This window comes from Sinohyriopsis cumingii, chromosome 11 (genome assembly GCF_028554795.1).
Source record: "Sinohyriopsis cumingii isolate HCF-2022 chromosome 11, ASM2855479v2, whole genome shotgun sequence".
Lineage (NCBI taxonomy): Eukaryota > Metazoa > Mollusca > Bivalvia > Unionida > Unionidae > Sinohyriopsis > Sinohyriopsis cumingii.
Window position 1 is genome coordinate 46,951,186 of NC_142971.1, and position 7,500 is coordinate 46,958,685.

The 7,500-nt window shown below is 33.2% G+C and overlaps 3 non-coding genes across 3 annotated transcripts; all 3 read left to right on the forward strand.

The window, feature by feature from the left end:
* Nucleotides 1–603: 603 nt before the first annotated feature.
* LOC149788257 (5S ribosomal RNA) lies at nt 604–722 on the forward strand. The gene has a single exon (XR_016424535.1). It is a non-coding gene; the product is annotated as a 5S ribosomal RNA (ribosomal RNA).
* Nucleotides 723–4,286: 3,564 nt separating this feature from the next.
* Nucleotides 4,287–4,405, forward strand: LOC149788258 (5S ribosomal RNA). The gene has a single exon (XR_016424671.1). It is a non-coding gene; the product is annotated as a 5S ribosomal RNA (ribosomal RNA).
* Nucleotides 4,406–5,317: 912 nt separating this feature from the next.
* LOC149788259 (5S ribosomal RNA) lies at nt 5,318–5,436 on the forward strand. Its single transcript, XR_016424536.1, has one exon. It is a non-coding gene; the product is annotated as a 5S ribosomal RNA (ribosomal RNA).
* The last annotated feature ends 2,064 nt before the right edge of the window (nt 5,437–7,500 follow it).

Consider the following 7,500-nt stretch of genomic DNA (forward strand, 5'->3'; position numbering starts at 1 on the left):
TTTACCTGTTTTTTAGCAGGGCACCAGTCTATCAGTGTGAAACTTGGCATCCCTTAGCGAATACTTCGAATATGGGCCATTGACAAAATAAATTGGTGTATAAATCTCTGTTTTGATTACAGTAAGTTTGGATGGATGTTCCCTGCTTCCACTTCCTTGCACTTTCTGTGTTTCCACAACTTTAACGTTTCCGAGCTGCAAGACGATATCCGTTTCAAATCAGATTCGAGTCCGTATTTAAAGGTAGCTCATAGGCTGATGTCGATTATTTACCTATTGAATTAGTCAGTTGATACAAGATAAATAATAATAATAATAATAATAATAATGCCCAAAAACAACAAAAATGAACTGAATCTTCGTTTAAATGCATTGTTATTTAAGTCCATTTGAAGGTGTAAACCTCCGGTTAAGCAACTAATGTCCGAGTCCGAAAATGCCTGAATTACAAATTTGAATAATGTATGAAGGCAGTTTATCTATATAAGTTTTAATCAGTACACTTTAATTACTAATTTTACACGGCACATAAACGTAAACGTCTGTACATCGGAAACGGTGAAGAGAGAAGCGAATATAAGTCTTAAATTTACAAACACTTGTGTCTACGGCCATACCACGTTGAAAGCACCGGTTCTCGTCCGATCACCGAAGTTAAGCAACGTCGGGCCCGGTTAGTACTTGGATGGGTGACCGCCTGGGAATACCGGGTGCTGTAGACTCTTTTTTTTTTTTTTTTTTCTTTTATAACTAAAAACAGTTGAAGTTTTTCTTTCTTTCTTTTATTGTAACTAAATTTACTTTCTTCAATATAAATAATAAATAGAGCAATTTCTCGACTTTCATTTTCTCTTTTTCCTTAACTTTCTTCAATAATTCGGATCCTAAAAAAATCAAGCATAGGACCTGAATATAGCAAATGTTGCTTTGCACTTCTCTGCTCTTGGTTTCGATCCTTACTACTGGAATATGCGATCATAGATGACCAGTATTTCTTATTAACAAATTCGGTTCAATTTATCCAGTTTCCTCTACTTTTACTACCACAACAAGCTGCCTCCTTTCACGTCGAAATACTTCCTTCAAGTTTCTTCTCATATATTCCTGGTGTAGTCTCTTGCGCAGAGTTGCAAAATATGCGATCAATGTCTTTCATTTTGGCTACTTATTTGTGGTATTTCTTATTCACTAATTGATTGATAAATATGGAATGTATGAATTGTGAGAATTTTTTATATTAATTTATTGATTGATTGATTTCTTTTACAGCAGGGCCTCAGTCTGCCAGTGGGAAAATTGGCATCCTGTAGCGAATACTGTAAATATGGGCCATTGGCAAAATAAATTGGGTTATAAAATTCTGTTTTGATTACAGTAAGTTTAGATAGATATTCCATGCTTCCACTTTCTGTATTTCCACAACGTTAACTTCTCCAAGTTGCAAGAAGAGATCCTTTGCAAATCTGATAAGACCCTATCTTTAAAGTTAGCTTATAGGCCGGTGTCGCTTATTTTAACCAAATGATAGGACAGAAAGACGAATAATAATAATAATAATAATAACAACAACAATAATGTCCTGAATCTGCATTTTAAGTCAATTTCAACATGGAATTCTCCCCTTATCTGGGTCAGAAAATGGATGAGTGACAAATATGAGTATCTGAGGCCAGTTTTGCTTCTTTTGGATTAGAACTTTGAATCAGTATACACTTTAGTTACTAATATTATACTGCACACAAACATTTGTACATCGGAAACGTTGAAGAGATGTGTGACTAATCAGCAAAAGAGTCTTGAAAACGCATCAAGACAACAAATTATGTTTTACAGTCGAAATGTTGTTCTCACTAGAACTGAAATCATTTAATTTCTACTTAAATGCCCGAAAAATTTACAATTAAAACTACAATAAATGTTTTATACCTAGTCCCGCACAGTGACGTTTATCTGATTCCCTGTACTCACCGAGAGCATTCTGTGTCATATGGATGCATATCAAATGAAGTGAAAAGTAATGGAATACTCGCTTTTTTATTTATCCCTATGCATCGTGGTGCCCACACCATGATGAGACGCTGTTTCAATAAACCTTTTTATATATGTTCTTTACTGTTCTTCCTTTTTCTTCTTGCTTTATCATACTGACACACGAGAGAGAGAGAGAGAGAGAGAGAGAGTATGCAACAAAGTTCGCATAACTTTATCAGCTATTAACATTAATTGTACTTCTGTGTAATTTTATTTTTAACGCGTTATCCTATAACGATTGCAAACAAGGGCAAAAACTCTACTGATCTTATTCGATAATTATACCATACTGAATTAATAAGTTTATCTCGTAAAAACGGATCATATATATATCCTGGGTGGCTGAGGGTGTTTTAAGATATGTGTGTGTCTTTTCTGATATATATATATATATATATATATATATATATATATATATATATATATATATATATATATATATACGTTTGTGTGTGTACATACATACATACATACATACATACGTGTATTATTTACATATAGTCTTGGATAATTTTAATTATTGGGATATGGTTTTTAGGTATCAACAGATACAAAGGAAACAAACGTTTCAATACATATAATGACATTTTCTTAAATTCTACATTGTATCATATTGACCTACTACTTGCTAGGCAAGCTGACTTTTATAAAATTTGCAAACTCCTTATATATATTTAAACTTACTTTTAGTATTCAACCAGAAAATCAGTACAGTGCAGAAAGATTGAAAATATTATTTCTTTCGGATATATATATATATATATATATATATATATATATATATATATATATATATATATATATATATATATATATATATATATATATATATGTAAGAGAGAGAGAGATGGGGGGTTCGGAATGGTTTAAACAGACTCTAAATTACACTGATAAAATGTACATCAGTCCAATGGTTAACATGATAGATTTCTATCAAGCTGGTTGCCCTATTGTACCATTGAGCAAGACTACCCTCATTGCCTAACAAAACCAAGCAGTCTTTTGCCAGAACACCATAATGTGAACTTAGGCCATCTAAATCAAATTCCTATGTGAAATTTGCCAATATAAGCCAATACACTTTAATGCAAACTTAGCCAATCTAAACCAAATATCTTAATGGAAACTTAGCCAAACACCTTAATGTGAACTTAGCCCATCTAAACCAATGTACCATAATGTGAACTTAGCCCATCTAAACCAAGAAAAGAATAATGTGATATTGGCTCATATAAACAAAAACACCTTAATGCTATCTTAGCCAATCTAAACCAACCGACTTAATTTATTTTTTATAAAGAATACAAAGTGAAAATTTAAATACTTTTCAGCATTATAAATGAAATCACAAATAGTCCATAAAAGTTATATGACAAGTCCAAAAGGGTAGTGTTCCAAATGAATGCCAGTGGTTTTCTGAATGAAGTCCAATTTTGAATGTGCTGATGTAATAACAATCTTGACGTGTGGCGATGATGTAATTTAGAATGTCCTTGAATGAATTCATAATAGTCCCAAAATAGCGATTTTTGATATTTGGACATTAGTATTGGGGTGTATGGACATATTTGTTTTGCTTATCAAAACGTTGGAAATCGCCGACACCATGCGGTATCGGCATAGGCTGCTTACTAGCCACAGGGGGCTCGTATCATTGCTTACAATGAAACTATCAGTCGTACATATAGTATAAAATGTATGACTGTCAGTTCAATTGTGAGCAACGATGCGAGCCCCTGTGCTTACTAGCCTGCCATGCAAACTTGACCGACCTTTCATCGAGATATACCTGCATGAAATCGAGAGAAATACGATTTATTTTCTCAGAAATAATTGCGAGTATAACATCATTTGTCGTTAATGAAGCTGACTGACGAAAGAAAACGACAACCTTGATGAAATTTGACACGGAACTCGCCATTGTATTACTATTCAAATGACTGCACAAATATGGCAACCTACATGTCAGTGACTTCGGCGATCAAATAAGCTCTTGCTTCTTTACAGATTGAAACTGAAGGGATGTATTGTCGTAAGCAGAGCTCTCCCCTGTCTCTAATATATATATATATATGTATATATATATATATATATATATATATATATATATATATATATATATATATATATATATATATATATATATATATGTGTGTGTGTGTGTGTGTGTGTGTGTGTGTGTGTGTGTGTGTGTAATGTATCTTTGTAACGACGAAGAGACAACCTATATTAGTCTTAAATTTGTACGTACAAATGTCTACGGCCATACCACGTTGAAAACACCGGTTCTCGTCCGATCACCGAAGTTAAGCAACGTCGGGCCCGGTTAGTACTTGGATGGGTGACCGCCTGGGAATACCGGGTGCTGTAGGCATTTTTTAATTTTTTTTTGGGTTCCATCCTCACTGTGAGGATATGCGATCATATATGGCCAATATTTCTTGTTCACAAATCTGGTGCAAATTTTTCAGTTTCCTCTACCTCCAGGATCGAAATGGGCCGCCTCGTATGCCGTCCAGATCCTCCAAATTTCTTCTGATATTCCGGATTCAGCCTATGCTATAGCGAATAATTGCAACGTATGCAATCGATGTCTTTCATTTTGGATACTTGTCTGTGGTATTTCTTATTCAATAATTGATAGATATATTTGGAATGTATTATTTTTAATTATTTTAATTTATTTACCTGTTTTTTAGCAGGGCACCAGTCTATCAGTGTGAAACTTGGCATCCCTTAGCGAATACTTCGAATATGGGCCATTGACAAAATAAATTGGTGTATAAATCTCTGTTTTGATTACAGTAAGTTTGGATGGATGTTCCCTGCTTCCACTTCCTTGCACTTTCTGTGTTTCCACAACTTTAACGTTTCCGAGCTGCAAGACGATATCCGTTTCAAATCAGATTCGAGTCCGTATTTAAAGGTAGCTCATAGGCTGATGTCGATTATTTACCTATTGAATTAGTCAGTTGATACAAGATAAATAATAATAATAATAATAATAATAATGCCCAAAAACAACAAAAATGAACTGAATCTTCGTTTAAATGCATTGTTATTTAAGTCCATTTGAAGGTGTAAACCTCCGGTTAAGCAACTAATGTCCGAGTCCGAAAATGCCTGAATTACAAATTTGAATAATGTATGAAGGCAGTTTATCTATATAAGTTTTAATCAGTACACTTTAATTACTAATTTTACACGGCACATAAACGTAAACGTCTGTACATCGGAAACGGTGAAGAGAGAAGCGAATATAAGTCTTAAATTTACAAACACTTGTGTCTACGGCCATACCACGTTGAAAGCACCGGTTCTCGTCCGATCACCGAAGTTAAGCAACGTCGGGCCCGGTTAGTACTTGGATGGGTGACCGCCTGGGAATACCGGGTGCTGTAGACTCTTTTTTTTTTTTTTTTTTTCTTTTATAACTAAAAACAGTTGAAGTTTTTCTTTCTTTCTTTTATTGTAACTAAATTTACTTTCTTCAATATAAATAATAAATAGAGCAATTTCTCGACTTTCATTTTCTCTTTTTCCTTAACTTTCTTCAATAATTCGGATCCTAAAAAAATCAAGCATAGGACCTGAATATAGCAAATGTTGCTTTGCACTTCTCTGCTCTTGGTTTCGATCCTTACTACTGGAATATGCGATCATAGATGACCAGTATTTCTTATTAACAAATTCGGTTCAATTTATCCAGTTTCCTCTACTTTTACTACCACAACAAGCTGCCTCCTTTCACGTCGAAATACTTCCTTCAAGTTTCTTCTCATATATTCCTGGTGTAGTCTCTTGCGCAGAGTTGCAAAATATGCGATCAATGTCTTTCATTTTGGCTACTTATTTGTGGTATTTCTTATTCACTAATTGATTGATAAATATGGAATGTATGAATTGTGAGAATTTTTTATATTAATTTATTGATTGATTGATTTCTTTTACAGCAGGGCCTCAGTCTGCCAGTGGGAAAATTGGCATCCTGTAGCGAATACTGTAAATATGGGCCATTGGCAAAATAAATTGGGTTATAAAATTCTGTTTTGATTACAGTAAGTTTAGATAGATATTCCATGCTTCCACTTTCTCTATATCCACAACGTTAACTTCTCCAAGTTGCAAGAAGAGATCCTTTGCAAATCTGATAAGACCCTATCTTTAAAGTTAGCTTATAGGCCGGTGTCGCTTATTTTAACCAAATGATAGGACAGAAAGACGAATAATAATAATAATAATAATAACAACAACAATAATGTCCTGAATCTGCATTTTAAGTCAATTTCAACATGGAATTCTCCCCTTATCTGGGTCAGAAAATGGATGAGTGACAAATATGAGTATCTGAGGCCAGTTTTGCTTCTTTTGGATTAGAACTTTGAATCAGTATACACTTTAGTTACTAATATTATACTGCACACAAACATTTGTACATGGGAAACGTTGAAGAGATGTGTGACTAATCAGCAAAAGAGTCTTGAAAACGCATCAAGACAACAAATTATGTTTTACAGTCGAAATGTTGTTCTCACTAGAACTGAAATCATTTAATTTCTACTTAAATGCCCGAAAAATTTACAATTAAAACTACAATAAATGTTTTATACCTAGTCCCGCACAGTGACGTTTATCTGATTCCCTGTACTCACCGAGAGCATTCTGTGTCATATGGATGCATATCAAATGAAGTGAAAAGTAATGGAATACTCGCTTTTTTATTTATCCCTATGCATCGTGGTGCCCACACCATGATGAGACGCTGTTTCAATAAACCTTTTTATATATGTTCTTTACTGTTCTTCCTTTTTCTTCTTGCTTTATCATACTGACACACGAGAGAGAGAGAGAGAGAGAGTATGCAACAAAGTTCGCATAACTTTATCAGCTATTAACATTAATTGTACTTCTGTGTAATTTTATTTTTAACGCGTTATCCTATAACGATTGCAAACAAGGGCAAAAACTCTACTGATCTTATTCGATAATTATACCATACTGAATTAATAAGTTTATCTCGTAAAAACGGATCATATATATATCCTGGGTGGCTGAGGGTGTTTTAAGATATGTGTGTGTCTTTTCTGATATATATATATATATATATATATATATATATATATATATATATATATATATATATATATATATATATATATATACGTTTGTGTGTGTACATACATACATACATACATACATATATACGTGTATTATTTACATATAGTCTTGGATAATTTTAATTATTGGGATATGGTTTTTAGGTATCAACAGATACAAAGGAAACAAACGTTTCAATACATATAATGACATTTTCTTAAATTCTACATTGTATCATATTGACCTACTACTTGCTAGGCAAGCTGACTTTTATAAAATTTGCAAACTCCTTATATATATTTAAACTTACTTTTAGTATTCAACCAGAAAATCAGTACAGTGCAGAAAGATTGAAAATATTATTTCTTTCGG